Raw genomic sequence first — 23568 nt, 5'->3', positions numbered from 1 at the left:
GCTGTAATGGAGGGACAGTCTTCCTGAAAAGTCTGCGAGTGCTTCCCAGAGTATGGTCACCAGGCTAGCAGGAGAGCTAAAGTTCTTCCGGGTCCTCAACCAGCTATTGATTCCTGAACGCCTGCTCTGAATACAAATGCTCCTTGCCTGAGTGATGGTGAGGATGGAAGCATATTAGTTCCTTGGCCACAGCCATGTCCACGAACCTCGTCCTTTCCCACAGAGACCCCGTTGTGATTCTGCAGGACACATGTCGTGCAAATACTGTTCCATATGTGCCCGAAGTCCTTGAGTTTAATCCCTGGGACTCACATGGAGAAACCTACTCCTGCAAGTAGTTGGACCTCTACGTGTGCTGTAGCATGTATGTTCTGTCACCCCCTCCCCCCACCGAGGAACATGTAATAGAGATGTTTGAAGATACTGATAAAGAATTTTACAGGAAAACATGTTCCTAAGAGATACATGTTTGATTAAAATGTCAGTGTCACACAGATTAGACAGAATCCGAAGATAAACCCGGTGCTGTGCCTGAAGCTGTGCTGCTCCAGTTATTCAGGAGCTGGAAGCAGGACTGATTAAATCTAGGAGTTTGAGATCAGGCTGGGCAACCTAGTGAAGCCCCCCATCTAAAAAAAAAAACAAAAAACAAAAAAAACACTGGCATAAATCAACTTAAGTGGGATTTTCTTAAAAGACTAAAGATTAGAAATTATTGGTTTGTGAGCGAAAGGCTGCTGGTTCTGCTCAGCAGACCCATCTCGTCCGAGGCTGCATTTCATGCTTGAGATATTACATTTAGGGAACCATGATGACAAAGGCCTGGAGGTGAAGGGAGTCTCTTTGTTTTAAACAGCCACTTCTCAAAGCCTTCCATGGTGCTTGCTCTCAGGGAGCACAGGGAGTTTCTAGGTCTGGCCAGGGGTCCAGGTCTGTGGATTTATAGTTGAATCAACCAAAAAGGTCAGGAGGTAATGCGTCAACATAACATGAAAATACAGGCCTTTGTCAAGCCCTCTGTCATGCTATATCTAGCTTTGCGGCACAAATATGTGCTTCTCCAATTTGTAAGGTATGTAAATCTCAAAATACAAAAGATAACTGCAGAGAGTGTATGTATGGATGATCAGGAATCAGCCCCACTGAAGTTTAGGGCAAACTAGTGAAAGCAGAAATGTGTGATGAGGTTCAGAAATCACACTGGAAAGCACACAACCTGTATTACTTTACATGGGGGAATAGACACACACACACAGACACACCAGTAGGTGTTGTGGTTGTTTTCCAGTAGAGCATGGGGCAAGTGTAAGCTGGAGTAGGAACTTGCTAATGAGATCTGCATTTATATGGTGTCCAGATCAAGGAAAATAATCTTCTAATAGGTGCTTGCCAGTCAGTCCACATCTGGAGTTGTGATCTGCAGGACACCCTGGGGAGGCCCGGCTGGCGGAGGGTAATGGAGAACAGGCAGAGGTCAGCAATGAGGGAGGGGAATGCAGAGGGAAGCAGCTAATGAGAATCTAAGTCTTTGAAAGCGGGGAGCGTCCCTGAACAGCAGCTCAAGCTTATGTCTTCCAGGCAGACTAAAAAAAGGAGCTGAGGGGTTTGAAACATAAGACACCCACTGCCTGGTCCTTTTCTGACTCCAACAAAGGCAGAGACCTGTTCTAGTGACAAAGCTACAAGTGAGTGGCATGAGTCAGGCTAGTTTGCATTTCCAAGGTGCCTGTGGAGAGCCTGCAACCAAATACGTTGTGTGACATTAGCCTCTGGTTCTGATTGCCTGCTTAAAACAAAAACGTTGTTTCCTTGTTGTTTAGAACCAGGGCAATGCTGCAATGGTCATGAGCTTTATTAAGGCATACGTTCTCATGTGGCTCTTACTCTTCACTCCTTGGGAGTGTTGGAAGCAGCTGTTTTCCTGTATCCATGATGTGTGCTGTTCACCAATGAATTCCACTATTTTTCAAACCAACCCCAAAGGACACTCAGTATGTACAGTAACACCCATTGTCTTTGTTTTAGCCCCTGTATTAATGAGTTTCCTATTTTAGTGGATTTACCTTTTCTGAACATTTCACATAAATTCATTGACAGACAATGTGTGGCCTTTTCAGAGCATTTTTCTTTTGTTGTAACGTTTTGAGGTTAATCCCTGCTGTATAGCATGTTATCAGTACTTCAATCCTTTCTATAGATCAGTAACAGTCCTCGGTTCAGACATTCTGTGGGCATTTGAGTTATTTGCACACATCTGCTATTATTAATAATGCTGCTGTGGAAACTCACACTATAAACACATGTGGCTCTCCCACCTTTTTCTTTTTTTGATACAGTGTCTAGTTGTATAGTCCAACCCTTGAATTTGTGGTCCTTTTACCTCAGCGCCCTCCGCCCCCCAGTTGCTGAGATTATAGTCCCGTGTACACAACTGGACAGAAGTTTTCAATGCTATATTGAAATATTCCTTTACACTGTGTGAAGGTGTCACCGTGATTGGTTTAATAAAGAAGCTGATTGGCTGATGGCTAGGCAGGATTTCTGGAGCAGAAAGAATGCTGGGAAGAAGAAGGGTGGAGTAAGAGGACTTATTAGCCATAGAGAGGAAACAGGAGGTACAAAATGAAAGAGAGGTGATGCCATGTGGCAGACTGTAGGTTAATAGAAATGGGTTAAGTTATAAGAGCTACTTAGTAATAAGCCTGAGCTATCCCCCAAGCATTTATAATTAATAATAAGCCCCTGTGTGGTTATTTGAGAGGGACTGCTAAGACACAAAGAAACTCTGCCTATACATATGCATTGGATGGAGTTGGCTAGGTTCTATTTTAACTCTATGTTTAGTGTGATGAGGTCTACCAAATGATCTTTCCAAAGGTTCTCTACATCTTCCTTGCCAATATTTGATATTATGTCCTTTAAAAAAGATTTTAGGGATGGAGAGATGGCTCAGGGGTTAAGAGCACTGACTGTTCTTCCAGAGGTCCTGAGTTCAATTCCCAGCAACCACATGGTGGCTCACAACCACCTTGAATGGGATCCGGTGCCCTCTGCTGGCATGCAGGCAGAAGACTGTATAGACTGTGTTCATAATAAATAAATAAAATCTTTAAAAAAAAGATTTTATTTTTAACCATGTGTATATGTGTCAGTTTGTAGATATGTGTGTATGTATGTGAGTGCCCCAGAGGCCTGAAGAGGGTGTTGGCTTCCTTGGATCTGGAATTATAGGTGGGTGTGAGCCATCTGATATGAATATTGGAATTGAACTTGATCCTTTGCAAGAGTAAGTAGTTCATGCTCTTGACTATGAATCACCTCTCTCTCCAGGCTTTTTTAACTCAAGGACATCATAGTGGGAATGAAGTAGCATCACACTGGTTGGTTCTTCTTTTTCTTTTTTTTTCTTTTTTTTTTTTTGGTTTATTTGAGATAGGGTTTCTCTGTGAAACAGTCCTGGCTGTCCTGGATGTCACCGGAGACCAGGATGGCCCTACAGAGATCTACCTGCCTCTGCCTCCCAAGTACTGGGATTAACGGCTGCACCACCAGCACTGGCTGCACACTGGTTATTATTTGCACTAATGCTAAGGATCTTTATGTGCTCATTGGCTGTTTGTATATCTTTTACAGAGAAAAGTCTACACAAATAATTTGCTAATTTTCAATTGGCTGTTTGCCTTTTTATTATTGAGTCGTGACAGTTCTTTACATATTTTGGATACAACTTTCTCATCAAATATATGTGTTGTATTTTCTCCCAGGCTGTGGGTTGTCCTTTCACTTTCTTGATGGTAGGGTTTCAGAAGAAGTTTTAAATCTTGGTGAAGTCCAATTTGTCCAACTTTTCTTCATTTGTACTTTTGTCTAAATTGCTATAGACTTTTAAAGGTTTCCATCTATTGATTTAAGGTGAGTAAATGGAGTTTATGAAAGCTGTGACATAATTGCTAAACTTTGGCTGTAGAAACATTGATAGGCAGTCAATATCTTTGCTAAGTTTCTTGGCCTACTAAGCTGAAGATGTGTTGATCCAGGTCAGCTTCAGTTTAAACATCAGTCCAAACACTGTTACAATAAATCTTTCCGCCAAAAGCCTCTGAGCCCCACCACCAACCACGTGTGTGCTTTACGCCAGCTGCCAGCCCGAGTTAGGGCCCAAATGAATACACAGAAACTTGTATTAGGTACAATGCTGCTTGGCCAATGACTAGGATTCTCATCTGTTAGCTCAGTCTCAATTATCATACATCTATATATGATATAAGATTTATCTTATTGGACGCCTTATTGGTGTCCCTCCTTGCCGGTGGATTACATTGCTCCACTGGAGGAAGAGTGGAGGGGAAAAGGACACTTCCTGTTTCTCTTTCCCTTAAATATAAGTCTCCTTGCTATGTCACTTCCTGTCTGGATCACCACTTCTCTACTACATTTCCCAGAATCCTCTTTGACTCCTAGTCCCAACTAACTTGCTGTCTCATTGGCCAAACAGTATTTTATTTAACAATCAATAAGATAAACATACACAGTACATTCCCCATCAAAACACCACAACTGAAGCAAGTTTGGAAGGAAATGGATCCTCTGGAAATGCCTATGGAAACAGTGAAACACTCATTTGAGAATTATTTCCCTCCCCCAAATGTTACAGTATACAGTTATGTTCATGAACAAGCAGGTGGTGGAGAGAAAGTATTGCTTGTAGACTTATTCTCAATATAGTATTACCAAGCTAATCACATGCTCTTCAACCCCTAGGAGAAGGAACAGATTAGCATTTGAAATGAGAAAACTTGTGACTTCCAAAACAGTAATAGTGTATGTTTGAAAATGAAAACCCTCCTCCCTCTCTCATATCAGGTAATTAATCCTAAAATTAATTTTGTGCCCTTTGCACACTGGGCAATTGGGCAAGTACTCTACCACTGATATATATATATATATATATATATATATATATATATATATATCTTTTGTGATTCCAAATATAGAATATAAAGCTTGACACAAATTTTTCTAGGTCTCAACTAAAAAACTTTTCGTCAGTGGTAAAATCTGAGGAACGTGGTGATGGGGGAGTTTCTTCTGTGTATATGTTTGTCTTATTGGTTGATAAATAAAGTACTGTTGGCCGATAGGGAAGCAAGATAGGTGGGACTAGAAGTTGAGCAGGATTCTGGGAAATGTAGTAAAGAGAAGTCTTGTGATCCAGGCAGAAGTGATATAGCAGGTCAACTCAGAATATAACCAGGGACAAGCAGGAAGTCACTCTCTTCCTCCTCCTCTCTTCTCTGTGGGTCACCATGTGATCACCGGGAAGAGAGGGTGCATACAGCCAGCATCCTCGGTAGAAATCCTAGTCATTGGCCAGCAGCATTGTACCTAATATTAATCTCTGTGTGTTATTTTGGGTGCCCATGTGATGGTGGGGCTCAGAAAGCTTGGCAGAAAGATTTATCATTACAACAGGCTATCAAATTTGTTCAAACACATGAGTTTGAAAATATGGAGGAGCAGCTTCCCTGTAGAATGGCTGTCAGTAGGGTAAAGGCCCTCAGCTTTTACCCACCATTTAAAATGTTTAAGCATCTTTAAAGACAGAAATATGTCATGTTTCACAAATAAGTATGCATCAATGAGAACTTGGTTTCATTTGATAGCCAGTGCCCTTAATTCCATAATCCCTGGATCATTATGTGAAACTATACACTAAAATTACATAACTTTAAACACATTTAAGGATCTTAACCAGTGACTCACCTTGGCTGCACAAGTTGTTTCTGTCATTACTGTACCTGGTTGCTCCCATGTGACTTGGTTCTCTGATGACTTTCATTTACCAACAGAAACTCCTGTTGATCAACACTTCAGGATGGCCAGGCCTAGGGCCTCATGTTTATAATCCCAGCACAAAGAACCTGGGACAAAAGGATTGATAGGGGTCAGATCCCAGCCAGGGCTACATAGTGAGTTTCAGGATAGCCTGGGGTATGGACTAAGACCTGCCTCAAATCAAACCAGACTCCTTAAGATAATTGACATCTATGGTTTCTAAAACTATATCTATTTTTCTAGAAGCAATGCTAGCTCTAAAGCACATGAAATGAAATACCCTCAAAAGAAAAATGTAATGAAAAGGTGGAAAACAAAACAAGACAAAACCAAATCCAATCAAACAAAACATTACCTGTTAAACATGGCCAACAGTACATTGTTGGCTCACTTGAAACATCATGAAAACACAGTAAAAGTAATTGAACATGAGAAAGAAGGGATGAAGAGACCAAAAACAGCTTAGACCAACTTCCTAAACCAGATGGTCAGCCAGGGCATGGAATTGGCCTTAGCCAATCTGAGATGCCAAGGCCCCAACATCCTGGAAGTTCAGGAAGATTCACACTGATAACCAGCAAAGCCTGCACCGGCTCAGACACTCAGATGGTTGAGTGCAGACTCACAGGAGGGAAGCTGATGATTTGAAATGAGTCCACCACCCCATGTATTTCTCTGGCTCCACCCAGAGAGAACAAATCCACTCTCTCCCAGCAGAAGACAAAAGGGGCAGAACCATAGAGACTCTGATCAAGGAAATACTTGTTCCCTCTTAGTAAGATCTCCACTGAAAGTTCAAATAAAAAATGGACATGTTGAAGCAGACCTCAGCAGCAGCTACCCTTTAAACCCAGTCCTACCCCACATTCCAGTCTGGCTCAGGTTCCTTCACATTAGCACACCAGCAGAAGCACCGATTTACAGTTCCCTGGTTCTATAGCTGTCACTCCTGAGAGTGACTGCTAAAATGTCATGGACATCGGGCGGCCGGCTCACTGACAGATTCCACCCAGGTATTCAGAATTTCCAAGGAGCCTTTGGCACCACCATCTTAAATATGAATAGATAGGGTCATCAGAAATTTGAAGCGAAGAACAAAAGTGAAAACAGCAAAATGAAGCCAGAGGAGACAGGGGCAACTCAAGAAAGAGGAAAACTACAGAAACAAGAGAAGACAGCACACCCACAATAGCCTACAAACATAGACAGCAAATGAGAACAAGCCTGAAGAACCAAAGAGAGAAATGACACAGGGCTCAGAAAAAAATGCTGAAGAAAGGTTGTAATAACAATAAGGAAGACGCCAACGAGACAGAAAATCAAAAGAAAAGTAGCTTTATTCATCTGCCCACTCATTCAGTGTCCACACTGGTATGGGCATTTAGGAGGCATCACTAAGCCAGCCAATCCCTGCCTTTGAGAACTTCACATATTAATTGTGGATATCAGAAGATAAAAACAACAAATGAGTTAAGTGACATTTTTTGTTTGTTTTTTCCCCATTGTTTAAATTTAAATTAGAAACAAGATTGTTTTACACGTCAATCCCAGTCCCCTCCCCCCTCTCCTCCCCTGTCCCCCTCCCCAACTAACACCCTACCTATCCCATACCCATTCTGATTCCCAAGGAGGGTGAGGCCTTCCATAGGGGATCTTTAGAGTCTGTCCTATCCTTTGGCACAGGGCTTAGGTCCTCCCCCATGTGTCTAGGCTCAGGAAGTATCTATATGGAATGGGCTCCCAAAGCTCATTCCTATGCTAGGGATGAGTACTGATTTACTATAAGAGGCCCCATAGATTTCTGAGGCCTCCTCACTGACACCCTGTTCATGGGGTCTGGATCAGTTCCATGCTGGTTTCCCAGCTGTCGGTCTGGGATCCAAGAGCTCCCCCTGTTCAGGTCAGCTGTTTCTGTAGGTTTCACCAGCCGGGGCTGGACCCGGCTCATCACCCCTCCTCTGCAACTGGATTTCAGTTCAGTTCAGTGTTTAGCTGTGGCTGTCTGCTTCTACTTCCATCAGCTGCTGGATGAAGGCTATAAGAGGGCATATAAGTCAGTCATCAATCTCATTATCAGGGGAGGGCATTTAAGGTAGCCTCTCCTCTGTTGCTTAGATGGTTAGCTGGTGTCATCATGTAGATCTCCAGATATTTCCCTAGAGCCTGATTTCTCTTTAAACCTACAATGGCTCCCTCTGTTATGGTATCTCTTATCTTGCTCTCCTCTATTCTTCGAGTAAGTGACATTTTAAGTAATGAAGGCAAATCAATGCTTTGCTCAAAAGGAAGAGACAAAGAACAGAGGGGAGGGACTGAGAGTAAGGATAGGGCTTGGGTTTTGTTTTGTTTTGTTTTTCCATTTTCAATAGTGATCGAGTGTACTCTGTTAAGAATGTTTGGGTAAAGACTTGAAGGAGATGACAGATAGCCAGAATCTGCATTTTAGCAACACCCAAGTAAAATATTTAAAAGGTTGTATAAGTACCCCAGAATTTATATACTGAAATTCTCACCCTCTAGTTGGAGTCTTCAGGTATTAATCAGATCCAGGGAGCTGGGCCCTGATGAACAGGGTTAACACCCAGGCCCCTAGAACTGTTACAAATACATTTATGTTGTTTATAAGATAATAAGAAAGTAAATTCAACAAGGTGGATTTCATATCCTGAACCTAGAGCAGTGCCTCATTCTTGCTTTGGTGTCATTTGTTTTTTAATCTTTTCCCACTTGTCTGCAGGTTTACAAAGTCACAAGAATAGGCACATTACTAATTTCTATGGCACTAAATGAGCAAGGTAGGACTGGCCTTAGGTCTGTAGGAGGCACTGATGTGCTGTGCTTTATCCAGGGATGTAATTCTCAGATTTTAATGTATGTCTGATTCACTTGGGCATTGTTAAAATTCAGAACTGAAATAAACATACCATTAACCATCTCTCAGTCAACAACATGCTGCTGGTCCATGGGTTATATACTTTGACTACCAAGGTTTTAGAGCAGCAGTTCTCAGTCTGTGGGTGGAGACTCCTTTGAGGGTCAAATTACTCTTTCACAGGGTCACCTAAGACCATTGGAAAACACAGATATTTACATTATGATCCATAACAGTAGCGAAATTACAGTTATAAAGTAGCAATGAAATAATTTAATGGTTGGGGGTCACCACAGTATGAAGAACTATATTAAAGTGTCACAGCATTAGGAAGGCTTAGAACCACTGCTTTAGAGAAAAATAAAACATCAGAAACCTTGTATGAAGATACCCCAAACAGTTTCTGGGCCAGATGTAGGCTTAGCAAGCAATTTTCCGCACTTGAAAACCAAAAGGAGTAATACTGGAATGGTACTAAAGACTTTTAAATTTATTTTATGGGTGGTGTATGTGCTCATGAGTTCACAAGTGCGTACGTGTGAAAACCAGAGATGGCATCAGGTGTCTTTCTCTGTCGTTCTCCACTCCCTGCTCCCCCACCCCTACTTCCTTTTTTGAGTCAGGGTCTCTCACTGAGTCTAGAGGTCACTGAGTTCAGTTAGACTGGTTGGCCACCAAGCCTGTAGAAGTCCCCTGTTTTCACATCCCCAGTGCCTGGCTCCTTATATGGGTGTGCAGATCTGGACTTGGGTTTTCAAGTTTGCACAGCAAGTACTTTACCTACTGAGTCATCATCTTAGAGGCCAGTCTGAGCTGACCAGAGACCCCCAAGCTGGAGAGTCTGTCTTTCTGAGCTGACCAGGGACCCCCAAGCTAGAGAGCCTGTCTGTCTGAGCTGACCAGAGACCCCTAAGCTAGAGAGCCTGTCTGCCTGGGGCAGGCACTGGTACTCACCTACAGCTCACGTTAGGCAGAGATGGTGGCACAGGCTTCTCACACTGTTATCAAGCAATGCAAAAGGACTCTATGTGAAATTCTCTGATTTCTAAATGTTTTCAATTAAAAATTTCCCTCAAATGTTCTTCAAGCTAAACAAAACAGGCCTGCAGGCCAGATGCAGCTTCAGAGTACTTACTCCCTCTCCCTGGTCCAATATTTTGCCAGAGCTTGAGAGAGACTTTTTAAAAAGACCTAGATTCTGCTGTGAAGCATATAGTGAGCTGGGTGTGGTGGTGCCCATCTTTTGTTCCGTCTCTTGGGAACAGAGGCAGAAGGATCTTCATGAATTCCAGGCAGCCAGTGCTGCATAGTGAGACCCCATCTCCACAGGCCTTACTGAAAAGAGGTATCTGCACTTGTTTTTGTATGAGATTACAAGTAGCAATTCAAATCCAATGAGGAAAAAAGAAATGAAAGCCATTTACAGGGGCTGTAAAATCAAGCCCCAAGAAGACTTCTGATACTAGCTCAGATTGGAATTTTGTGATTTGTTGAAATTGAGCTTGCTTACTTTGTCTTCCTGGGTCGGTTAGTAGCAGGCACAAGCAATACTGTCATTAATGTGCAGTACTAACTTTGACATTGAGGCCTGTAGCAGTGGAGTGGCCAGAAGCAAATCTGGCTTAAGAAATAAATGAAATATTAATGATATCTATCATTACACACTACAGGAAACACAGCTCTTGTGTAAAGAAAAAGATTTTTTATTGTTGTTGTTGTTTTTGTTTTAGGATTTCTCAAGGTGAAACTGTCTTCAGTACTTTGGAAACGGAATCAATGGAAATGCATCTGAATAAGTTAGTGGGGTGGGGTCTATTGAACAACAGTGCCCAGTAACTTGTGTATATATTGCCTTTAATGGAAAAGAGCCGTCGATCTGAATAAGTCAATCGTTTTCAGGTGGGGGGATCACCTTGAATTATTGGCACGGGCAGAAGCAATCACAAGAGCCCTTGTAAGAGAGCAGTAAGAAGCTACTACTCCAAAAGGAGGAGACTGGCTGTTGGAAGCATCAGCTAAGGAGAGAAAATAGCCTCTAGGAGCAAGAAAACTTCAGTAAGGAAACCTTTTCTGCTTGGACTTCTGCAAGGGACACACGCCCAGTGACGCCTTGATTTTAGACCACGGGGTCTGATGTGGGAGCTCTGACTTACAGAAGCATAGGATAATAAATTTGTTTTCAACCATTCAATTTGATCATTTGATACGACAACGATTGGAAACTGGTACAGGAGGCAAAGAGCATGAAAGAGCCTGCATGCAGAGAGCATAATAGAAGTTTCCAGAGTGCCAAACATCTAAGGAAATCACTTTTCATCAATAACACCATACCACTTGCTGTCGTAGTTTTTTTTCCACCTAAAATGATTTCTTTTGGGGGTGAGGGTGTAGCTTAGTGGTACAACACTTGTCTAGTGTGAATGAAGGCTTGGTTGAATCCCCAGCACCATGGAAGATTTATTCTGATCTATTATTTACTGGTTAGTGTGCAAAATAGGAGCGGCACTTTTATTTTTATGTACATGTAATGGAATTATGGATAGCAAATGTAGAGTGCCTGGCAAAGTGAGCAAAACAGAAATGCTCACTAAATGTTATGTTTTTTTTTTTTTTTTTCTTCTGAGGTTTTCATATGGGGCCTTACTGTATACCCCAGACTGACCTGGAACTTAAAGCAATCCTTTTGCCTCAAACTCATGAGTAATGGGGTTATAGCAACCACACTAGTTTACATGTTAGTTTCTCATGCTTGTCTGTTATGGTTTGAATATGAAATATCTCACAGAGGCTCAAGTGTTGAATGCTTGGTCCACAGCTGGCGGTTCTATTTGGAAGGCAGTAAGAACTAGCTGGAAGTGGGTGTGTGGAAGGGGTGTTTTTGACAGTTGTGCCTGGGCAGGGTCCCAGCTTTCTGTCTCCCCCGGGGGTGTAGAAGCTTTTCTTCTACATGCTCCCTGCTGCCATGGTGTTCTTCATAAGTTCATGGCGCTAGCCAACCAAGGAGTCAGCCGGCAAATACAAACCTTTCTTCCCTTAAGTAGTTTATGTCAGAGTCTAAAAGACAAGCATTACATTTTACTCCTGTGGATCTTTAAGAATTAAAGTACTGCATAACACACACACACACACACACACACACACACACACACACACACACACAGACACACACACACAGAGGAGTTGGACAGACTAGATCCTTCATTTAGCACAGGAATAAACAAGATGCAGCTAACTCTGATATTGGAAAACATTCAGCGATTAAAGGGTCAATCTGCAACTGACACAGGAATAGGATGGAATTTGCTTTTTTCTGAGTTAATGGTTGCCAGAATTAATCAAGTCACAAATGTGCATAATTTCTTCCTTTTTCAACTGGAATTTTTAAATGCTTATTCTTAGCAATTCTTTAATATTAATTTCATGCTAAGTGAGTCATTATTAAATACTTATGAGGAAAACTATTTTTAAGTCATGTGCTCATTTAAAACTGTAACTTATTACTTTCTGCAGGCAATAAAAATGTGCTAAATTAGTTACAACACACCAGGACTGGTGGGATGTATGCTCTAAATAAGAATGTATGCGTTTACTGACCTAAATAAAACTGGGCTAAAATTGGTTGCACGTTCTTCTGAAGGAGTGTACTTGTCATTCATTGCCCAATGGGGAAAACACAGATTTTTGTTTTCAGGAATCCTGTTAGAAATTCCACAAGACTAGGGTTGTTCGTCTGATCTTCAGCCTTCATGTGTTTTCAGTAAGTAGATACATTACCTATCTTTATAAATCAGGCTACAACACCCCCACTGGTTTTAAAATGACGTTTGCTACTCTTGGATACTCTCATGTAGCAACCATCTATCCACTGATGGACTCTGTGGGGAAAGAAGCTATTCATGAACTTAAGGATGGTTCTTTTCTCTAGACCAAGCTTAAGGCAGAGGACACCTGTTTTTTTTTAACCACAGAAATCTGACTTTATTACAGTGCTTCATCTTAGTCCTGTAGCAAGCTACAGGCACTTAAAATAATATTCATTTCAACAAAACAGAAACTTATTTTTCTTTACTGTTAGCCAGAGCAGGTAGCTTCCGTGATTACTGCCATCTAGGTACTAGGAAAAGCTGAAAGGTTGTGGTTTCTTTCCCTGAAACCAGTCATACAACCTAGGAACAGGTTTCTAAACTTCTAAAATGGTTATGAGACCCTCATGTAAGAAATGGATGCCCATGACATGGACAAAGGAACAACTTTCTCTCTGAATATACAGGGATACAGAGAAGGTGGTGAAGAGGCCTTGCTAATGCCCCCTGGTTCATGGCTAGCAGATTATATTCTCTGTCCAATTCTCTCTCCCCCAACTGTCCACTTTTCATTAAAACTAGCAGGAAGATCCCCAGGGTTAATTGCTTCCTTGGGTCCCAGTGTCATATAAAACTTAAAACTTTTATGTTGTGCTCCCCTACAGTTGGCTTTCACTGGGCACCCACTGGCTAACTTACAAAGCAGGGCTGGCCAGACAGTGCTAACACCTAGAGACACACGAAGAGTTATCTAACTCCAGGTAGTTTGTCATTGCAATCAGCTAAGGAAAGGCGTGATGATTACAAGCATATGGAAAGCTATGTGGACAACTAAGAACACAAAACAATACTATAGTTAGCTTGGCTTAAAACTGGCCTTAAAAGGCTGGATGGGTGGGAGGGTGGAGGCTGGAGAGATGGTTCAGTGGTTAGGAGCACTGGCTGCTCTTCCAGAGGGACTGGGTTCAATTCCTAGCACCCAATGGCAGGCAAATCACAACTATGACTCCAGTTTCAGGGGACCTGACACCCTCATACATGTAGGCAAAAATACCAATGCACATAAAATCGTTTTAAAAGGCCTGGTGTGGTGGTGCACACCTTTAATTGCACTCATATGCAAAGGTAGACAGATCTCTGTGAGTTTGAGGACTACCTGGTCTACAGAGTAAGTTCCAGGACAGCCAGAGCTACAGGACAGTGAGACCCTGTCCCCCCAAACAATTTGGCCTTAAAATTAGAAAGTTGGGGATGAAAGCTACAGTGTTGTTCACAAAACATACCCCTTTAACTTCCTGTCTTTTCAGTCAGTCAACATTCTTTGCTTCTAACACTGTTTCATCCTGCTCTCTGACTTGGGTATGCATAGGGACTAAGAGAACTCAGATTCTGCACGAGTGGTTCCATTGTGTCATCTAGGGTCAGGTTTCCACACCATTCCATTAGCTGTGTGTGGCAAGTGTGTATGGAGCAGACTCGCCTGCACTGGGGATGGTTTTCTTCTAGTGGCACAGACTCTCCTCTACTTATGGTGATATTCCTTTTTTTTTTTTTTTTTTTCTTTTTGGTTTTTTGAGACAGGGTTTCTCTCTGTAGATCAGGCTGGCTTCAAATTCACAGAGATCTGCTTGACTCTGCCTCCCGAGTACTGAGATTAAAGGTGTGTGCTACCAACGCCTGGCTCTTTGTCTTAATTATTAACCCATTTCTATTAATCTAAGTATTTCCACGTGGTCTTATTTTACCAGAGAAGGGTCTGGTCCTCTTACTCCTTTGGCTGCTGTGTGTCTTCTGTTCTTTGGCAGGCTCTCTTTGACTACCTTTCCCAGAATTCTCCTCGTCCTAGTCCTGCCCATCTTCCTGCCTCATTGGCCACAGTGTTTTATTCATCAACCAATAGGAGAAACATTTATACATAAGCACATTCCCCATCATCTGTGCATCCGGTTCTCCATCTGTGAAGCAGAAATACTACCTACCACGTATGATCAATGTGAGGCTTAAGGAATGAATTACAGGCCGGTGATCTACCCAGCATTAGGACTTAAGCACTTGGGATACATTTGAAGTACCAAAGGCAAAACTACTAAACACCTGAGATACACTTGACACAACAAAGGCATAAACGTCAAAGTCAGGATCAAGATAGTATGCAGGTGCCCACTCTTGTATGGGAGCTAGGTGTGTATCTTAACTCACTGTGCAAGGACTCTTACTACAATTCTGTTCACAATGTGGAGTCCAAGACAAGTGTTTCTATGCCTTCGATGAAATTTGAAAGGTTTGACTAAGGCAACAATTTTGCAGCCTTCAGCTGCTGTTTTTTCCATTTTCTCTCTCAAATGTAAAAACTGCAAAGTTCTTACACATTTCATCTGAATCTGTCATTTTCATTTTGCCACAGTATTTGTGTTACTCTCTCTTTTATTGTTTTATATTTTTGGTTTTTTGAGACAGGGTTTCTCTGTATTGCTTTGGAGCCTGTCGTGGAGCTTGCTCTGTAGACCAGGCGGGCTTTGAACTCACAGAAATCTGCCTGTGTCTGCCTCCCCAGTGCTGGGATTAAAGGTGTGTGCCACCAATGCCTGGCTTGTGTTACTCTCCAAACTATTTTCAAAAGGCCATACTCAGTTTTTGCTATGATTCAAAATTAAGATTTGTCCTTACGTGTTTGTTTTTCAGGGAACACATTGGATATATCACAAGGTTGCCTTCTCACTACTGCTAAAACTAGTTAGTGAGAACAGCTTTATACATATGGATGTTGCATAGAATGAACGCCTATGAAAATCCATGAATTAAAATTTGCAATGTTATATAATATATGCTTCCCATTTAGTCTAAATTGGGCCTAAACATAGTGTTACTTTGCATGCTGAAGTTTCATAGCGCAGTAATTTTTTCTTTTTTTAGTGTTGGCTGTCCTGGAACTCTGTAGACCAGGCTGGTTTTGAACTCAGAGATCTGTACTGGGATTAAAGGCATGTGCCATCACTGCCTGGCTATGCCCAGTAATACTTTATTAACTACTAAATTGACATAAAATCACAGTATATCAAGACTGCCATTTTTTTTGCAAGTATGTAAAACAAATTTGAGTACGAAAAAGTAAATACAAAGACTAACAAAAATTTTACAGTTTGTCACTGTCTGACTTTTTCTAGGCCAGGTGTTACCACACATGCTGTGCTTGAGATTATACTAAAATGACAAGTCAAAAAAATCACAAGCCTCAGGGAAGTACAAAAAATAGCTAACCATTCAGTTCTGTAAAACAGAACCTGTTAATTTTCGATTAGGTTCCTCTGGTGTCTTCCTTTTAAATTTTCTAAATTGTTATTTTATATGTATATGTGTTGTGCCTCATGCATGTTTGCACATTGTGGTGTCCAGGGAGGCCATAAAGAAGGCATCAGGTCCTTTGGACAGGGCGTGCCCACGGTTGTGAGCTGCCATGTGTAACTCAAAACTCAGCTCCTCTGGATGAGCAACCAATGCTCTTAGCCGCTGAGCCATCCCCAGCCCCTCTCCCTTAATTAAAACAAAACTAAACAAAACAAAACCTGTCACTACTACTCAACATACTTTGTAATTTATAAACTTTATAACGTTGGCAGCACTTGCTTTATTTGGATTTGTTCACCTGTGAGATGGCTGTGTCTTTATACTATTTGAGTATTTAAGTAAATTGCATGCATCCATTCAAGTGTTTTTTTTTTTTTAATCTTTAAAGTACTCTCGAAGTTGTGTCCTCGTGATTATCACTGATGGTTCTGAGGCACCGTTTTACCATAACTTTATCCACTCTTCCTCTCCAACTTAAACATCTGTGAAACATCTTCGTGCAGTTCTAAATTAGGAAATATATATATTTTTAAAGCACCTGCCACATTAGTGGATACTGACTCCCCCAAACTGTCGTGACGTTAAAAAAAATCAAGAATAAAAGATAGCACAAGTCCGCTCAGACACGAATGGCGAGTCTCCACTTAATGTGTCTTAAATGCAGCTTCGAAACGGTCTGCACCTGAACCAAGCAGTGCCTGTGCCTGGCTGGGGACGGGACTGCTAACCCACGGGAAAATCTCCTTCTTGTTGCGCCCACACTAGGAAGTCGCAGGCTGGCCCGCCCAGCGCGGGGCTCGCCCTTGTGGGAAACTCCTTTCCCTCCAGACCTCGCAGGCCGCTCGCTCGTCCTAACACAAGCTCGCCCGGCGCGGCGCGGCGGGCGGGACGGGCATGGCGCGCCTGCGCCTACATCCGCCCGGAGATCCGGCGGCCTTTCCCGTCGTGCCGCGGGAGCGCGCTCGATCCCAGAATGCCCCGCGGGTGCGTGCGCGCACGCGGCCCCGCCCCCGAGCGGCCGCGGGAAAATTCCAAACACGTCCAAACAAGAAAGCCGCCGTGAGGCCGCGCCAAGTTTTCAAGCCGCAGAAGCCGGGCGGCGGCTTCTTGCCGCCCAGTCTGCTGAGGCAGCTCTGCGCGAGGACCACCCGTGGAGGCCGCCACTTCCCGCTGGGACTGGGGAAGGCTCGCGAGAACGAGCCTCGACGTGGGCGAGCCGCGTTCCCGCTGGGCGCGGGGGGTCTGAGGCGGGAAGGTGAGAAGCCAGAATGGTGGGCGGGGCTATAACCGGGGAGGAGGCGGGGCTATAACCAGAGAGGAGAAGGCGGGGCCATAACCAGAGAGGAGGAGGCGGGGCCTGCGCGGGAGGCGGGACCGACCTGAGGGGCGTGGCTAGGCGGGAGTTGAATCGGGCTTGGCCAAGGCCCACAGACTGCCATGGGCGTGGCCACACTGAAACCTAACCCTGCGAGAGCGGACCCGCCGCAGAGGGGCGGAGTCGGCGGTGAGGGGCGGGGCCGAGGCGCATACTGACTGTTGGGTTCGGCTGGCACAGTGTGAAGCAAGGTGTCCTCCCGGTTCTCTTTTCTTTCCCCGCTTCCCCATAAATCCTCTTTCTGGGGGATCAGTGCAGCCCCGCGTGCTTTTGGAAGACCCGTAGCATAGGTGAGGCTCATTGCTCGGCATCCATCGGAGCCGTCTGACCCAGGGTCCCATGGACGCCCTCCCACAGCGGCCTGAGTGACAGGCCCAGGACGTGCAAAGCCCGAGAGGGTTTAGGGGTGCAGTGTGCAGTCTTTCTTGTTCAGGTTTTAGGTGCTTGGTCTCCGAGGGAGTGTCGGACGAGCATGTTCCAGCAAGGGACTCTGTGTGCCTGGACCTTTTGCTCTAATCTGAGATTGTGCGAGTCTAAGCGGACGGGGTTGACGTACTTTAACCTGTTTGTGGATGGTCCTCACCTTTACGGTGTGGTTCCAAATGGCAGAGTTCACGCCGCGTTAGCTCACAAACGAGGAACTGGCTGCCGTGTGTGTGTGTGTGTGTGTGTGTGTGTGTGTGTGTGTGTGTGTCTGTCTGTGTGTGTCTGTGTGTGTGTGTGTCTGTGTGTGTGTGTGTGTGTGTGTGTGTGTCTGTCTGTCTGTCTGTGTGTGTGTGTGTAGCGCGCACTCCCCCCCCCCCCCCCCCCCCGCTTTTCCTTTTGCCCGAAGTTCACCCGACTTTGCAAGCCCTAGGGTTCTGCCTTTCTCTGCCTCCCCAGGGCTCAGATCACAAGTGTGGGCTATTCACTCAAAACCTTAAACTCCCCCCACCCCCCCCAAAAAAACAAAATAAAACAAAAAACCAAACCAAACCCACAACAAACCCCAAAGCAACAATCATGTATTCTGGGATAGAACTTGTTCTCATGCTTGTGCGGCAAGCACATTACCCACTGAGGTAGCTAGCTCTCCAACCCTGTTCTGAACGACAACAACAAAAAGTGTTGCTTTGGGTGGCCCGTGGCGGGTTTGTTGCTGCCCATGTGAAACTGTGTCCACATTTTAAATGAATGGGGTTCCTAACTGCTTCCATATTTCGGCAAATAGTTCCAGCAACAATTACCCAAATCTTGTATTTATAAAGCCAACTTCAGGGAGGCCAGGCTGGCCAGTGGGAAGTTGGATGGATTGCCTAGGCCACAGAGAGGCCCCAAGAAATCTCACATGATATAACTGCAGAAGCAGCGGTAGGGCCTCAGTTCAGGCTAGAATTCAGCCTGAAATGCTCCTTAAAAATCTCAGTGTAGTCTACGATATACATATTCTCTGTTCCTGTTTGTGGTTTCTGATTAGCTAACTTTTTAATATGAAAGAATTCTCATAGGAGACGTAATCGAATTTTCAGTGATTTACTAAAACTCTAATATTGTTGGAAAAGGGACTACAAAGATTCAGATAGCAGTATAGTACTTGAGTGTGGTGTTGGTATCCCTCTCCCCCATGGTATCACTATGTAGTCAGAGGGCTGTTGGGAACTCACTGTAGATCAGGCTGGTCTTGAATTCACAGAGATCCACCTGCCAAGTGCTGGGATTAAAGGCATGAGCCACTATGCCTGGCTTGAGTGTTTTATTTTTTGCTAAATTTCAAACAGCATTATTATTATTATTATTATTATTAGTAGTAGTAGTAGTAGTAGGAGGAGGAGGAGGAGGAGGAGGAGGAGGAGGAGGAGGACTTAGTTTGGAAAAGACTTTGCAGAATTATCTGGGTATCTCTGTTAGGTGTTTCTTCATTCTCTTGGTTATACTGAAATAATTTTTCCTGTTATGAACTGAACTACAGTAGTGTATTAGATTTCTGTTGTTATAACAAAGTGTATGACGTGGGTTATTTTAAAGAATAGTTTATAGCTGGGCACGGTGGTGCACACTCTTAATCCCAGCACTTGGGAAGCAGAGGCAGGTGATCTCCTGAGAGTTTAAGCCAGACTGGTTTACAAAGCAAGTTCCAGGACAGCCAGGGTTGTTAGAAAGAGAAACCCTGTCCTGAAAAACAAAAGCAAACAAACAAACAAAATATGTTTAGTTCATATTTCTAGAGAGTCAAGAGCACAGAGCATTTGCATGGCTCTCGTGAGGGTCTCCAGGCCACATACATCACAACATGGCAGATGGTATTCTGTCAGGAATGTGTCCAAGAGGAAAGGTAACACTGTGAGAGAGGAAATAGATAGGCTTAGGAGCTAGGGTCTCTCTCTTATGATTCTACAGTAATATTTAATTCCTCTCATTAGGCCCCAGCTCTTTTTGGTTTTTAAGACAGGATTTCTTTGTGTAGCCCTGGCCATCCTGGAACTCACTCTGTAGACTGGTAGGCCTGCCTCTGCCTCCCAAGTGCTGGAAATCAAGGCAGGTGCCACCACTGCCCAGTTAGGACCCAGCTCTTAAGTTGCCCCCTCCTTTTGGAATGAAAATCCTCCTTGTCCCTTAGCTTGGAGAGTCTGTAATGAGCCTTGGCCTTGCCCTCTGAACTTTCTGTGTTGTTACAAGAAAGACCATCCTTTTCTTGAGACAAAGTCACCCTATGTATCCCAGGCTGGCTTTGTACTCAACAGTCAGGCCTGTGTCTTGCTTGGGAGGGCTAGGACTTCAGGCATGTACCACCACACTTGACTTTTTCAGATGATGGACATTTAGGTTGCACTGTTTTAGTCATTAATAATAGTTTGTGGGTTTATTGCAGGGCTCTGTAGTAAATTCAGTCATGTGCCCACTTACATTCCCAGCAGCAGTGTGTGAGGGTCTTGCTTTTGCACACCCTCACCAACGCTTGTTTTCAGTGACACCCACCATACTTAGCAGGCTCCTTACATTACATGTGCCTTACAGTATCAGCTCACACTTCTCTAAGCACTGCTAGGTTGGCTTTTGAAAGGCACGATAAAGAATTTTCTGGGAGAATTGCAATCTCAATAGTTGTCCACTAGCTTATCATTTGTTTAGGATTATTTTTTCAGTGTTATTAGTAATTTTTAGTATGTAGAATTTGCCCTTTTGGTCACATTTATATTAAAGATTATTATTTTTTTGAGACAGGTTCATATGTGTCCCAAGCTGGCTTGGTACTATGTAGGGATGATGCCTTCAACTCCTTGTTCTTCTGCTCTGTCTCCTGAGTGCTGGGATTACAGATGTGTTCTCATACTTGGAAGGTTTCCTTTTCTTTCTTTCTTTTACATGTTTGATGCTATTATAAACAGAATTGCTTTAAAATTTTCATTATTTAATGCTTATAAATATATAGCATATAAAAATGTAGTTGATTTTGTCTGTTGATCTTGTACCCTGGAACATGGCTGATGTCATTTACTTTCAGTGTTTTTTTTTTTTTTAATGTTTTATGAGTTCATAGGATTTTCTACATATGGCCCCACGTACTCTGTGAATACAGTTTTACATGCCTTTTTCATCTGATGCTCTTTGTTCTTTACCTTCAGTACAAGAGGGGAGATAAATGGTTCCTAGAGCTCTTTTGGGGTTGAAGGTGGCTTGCTTATACATAGACTGTTGTGGATTCCTAGGACAGATATTGGCGATAAGACCTTTGCATCTGTTTTAGCCACTAACTGTTCATTGCCTTTTGATAAGTGCCGGATCTGGCATAGAAACTGCTGACATGATGAGTCCCTGTGCTTCTGACTACAGTGGCATCTCTGGGTGATCCAAGCATGTTTCCTAATTTTTTTTTTCTGAGTTTGTAAAGGATTTGTGTTATCCTTTGAAAAAGGTTTGATAGAATTTGCACAATTAGTCGTCTCACTCTAGATTTCTTTTTCTCTATGGGGAAATGTCAATCATTTATTTTCTGTGGCACTGACTGTTCTGCAAGCATCCTATGCAGTGAGCCAAACTTGGAGTTCTGTGGTTCTCATTCAGCAATTACCAAAGTTGGTCCAGATCCTTTTGAACCCAAGTGTCAAGAGTGCAGCATCCTTGTGCTGACTGCTAGGCCCCATGGCGAGCAGGTTTTATAGGAGACATTGTAGGATTTAGAGCAGTTGAGTGGGCTGAAGATGGAGAATGAGGGGAGAGTGAATGGTGGCCCATGAGATGGAGGCCCTGGACCACTACTAACTAGCAGGTGAGTGTACTTGGAGGAGAGAAACCGTGAGGCAAGTCAAGGCAGTGTCTGAAGCTTCTATGTGGAAAACATGGAGTTCTGGGAATATGATTGTTTTTATTTTTAATTATGAAGAAGCAAAAAAAAAATTACGTTTAAAAATTTCCCTGTCTGTTGGAGACTATTCTCCCTGGTTATAGGAGAACTGACCGAGTTGACGGCCTTGATCAAGTGCATAGGATGTAGACCAGATAGAGGCTGGGTAGGAAGAGTTACAGGTTATAGAGGAGCCTGGAAAGATGAAAGAACGCCAATAGAGGCTGACATAAAGGCTCAGCAGGTCAAGATTCCTGCCACCAAGACTGACCAACTTGAGTTTGATTCCTAGGATCCACATGGTGCAAGGAGAGAACAGATTGCTGCAAATGTCTTATGATTGCTACATGAGAACCGTGGCACACTCTTTCCCCTATAAATAAATAAATACATTTTAAAAAATTGGGAAATCTTTGTGGGGGGGAGCATAGATGTGTTGAAATGTCAGCCATGGAAGTGATAAGTTGATTTGTTTGGGGCCTCCAGATCACCCCTAGGTTGGTTGATATGAGGGCTCACAGACTCAGCATATGGCTGTGACTATTGAGAAGGGCACTGAAAAAGTTAGCTGAGGAAGAGGACAGAGGAGTGACGTCTGTAGGAAACCAGGCAAAGGCTTCAGGTGCCCTCTCTGGGCACACTCAGCCAGTAGTCCTTGTGTAGCAAGCTTTGCCTTGTGGGAAGTGCTCTCTACCAGGGGTCCTCACTTGCCCATGTCCTGCCCCAGGAAGCAGGCTCTTAGCATACATCATATTTGTGCAGATAATTTTGGCACATCTCTCTTGGTAGCTATGGTGGTAGGAAGCCTTTCAGAACTGAAGTTCTCAGTAGCCACAAGGGTCAGTCTCACAACAGTCCCCGAGAGGGACCATGATTCCTATCCTGGCTTATGGACTTTCCAAACCGTAAGAGGGAAGGAACCATTTTGAAGATCCAAGCTAGGTTCTAATCTCAGTTGATCTCAGGGTTAGATGTAGAGTGTTGTGATGAGAGCAGGTAGGAAACCCAGCCTCTAGTCCAGGGCTACCAGTGGTGATAACATCACAAATGTTGGAACTCCTGATCTGAAAGCAGTTATGGAAGACTAGGAGACTGTGATGTGGACTGAACTGTGCCCCCACCTCCAGATTCTTAGGGTGAAGCTCTGTCCAGTTCCCCCACCCCCACTCCCTTTCAGTTTGAATGTATTTGGAAGCAGCTTTTAGGGATGTAATTACAGTTAATTATACTGTGTTCAACCTTATAATCCCCTCCTATTTTGGTGGTTTCTGGCATATTTACAATCATAGATTATTAGAATTTGAATGGCTCTCCTCAAAGGTTTCAACAAAAGCAACCTTGAAAGGCAGAAAGCAGTGGCTACATGTTCAGTTCTGAGTCTCTAGCAGTCTGGTTTCTGTGCTCTTCCTCAGGAGCTCCTTCTGTCCTCCTGGGCTGTGATGTGGCTGTAGAACGAAGAACTTGCATGCATTCTTCTCTTGTACTCTGCTCTGGGTTCTGTTGCACAAGTCTGCTGTGTCTCTGGGGAGGGGAAGGTCAGGTGCTGGTGGAGGAAGCTGCAGTGACAGATTGCTCACTGGGCATTGGTGAGCAGAGGAATCACAGATTAACAGGAGCTCAGTGATTTGGAATAGGGTTCTCCACCAGTGACAGAAGGTGTGGCCTTGTGTAAAGGGTCTCTGTCTACCCCAGGGACCACTCACAGGTCTGTCTGCACTGCTGGGGACTACCCTGAGGACTGCCAAATGAGCATTTAGGGAGGATGTTGCTCCCCCACCTGAAGGTATCTCATGTTGGCACTGAAATGTCCAGGTGCCTGTGCCACAGAACCAGTGAACAACAGTGCCAGGGGCTAACCTTTCTATTGATCTACAAACACAGATGGGCTTGACCAGTTGCTCCTTCTTTCCACGCTGGGAGCAGCTCACAAAGTTGTGTACTACCTTTAAGGAAGTGTTTAAATCAATGACTATAAGACTCAGTGACGTGGAAGGAGATTTTTTTGTTTTTTTTGTAA

The 23568-nt window shown here is 43.6% G+C and overlaps 1 protein-coding gene across 2 annotated transcripts in view; it reads left to right on the top strand.

The window, feature by feature from the left end:
• The first annotated feature begins 16858 nt into the window (after positions 1-16858).
• Positions 16859-23568, top strand: part of Fancc (FA complementation group C) — a 129535-nt gene continuing 122825 nt past the window's right edge. For both annotated transcript variants that reach the window (XR_004769440.1, XM_027409661.2), the window contains exon 1: positions 16859-17110. The gene's annotated coding sequence lies outside the window, so the exon portion shown is untranslated. The remainder of the gene's footprint in view (positions 17111-23568) is intronic.

Source organism: Cricetulus griseus, chromosome 3 (genome assembly GCF_003668045.3).
Source record: "Cricetulus griseus strain 17A/GY chromosome 3, alternate assembly CriGri-PICRH-1.0, whole genome shotgun sequence".
Taxonomy (NCBI): Eukaryota; Metazoa; Chordata; class Mammalia; order Rodentia; family Cricetidae; genus Cricetulus; species Cricetulus griseus.
This window is presented reverse-complemented; position numbering and strand designations above follow the sequence as displayed.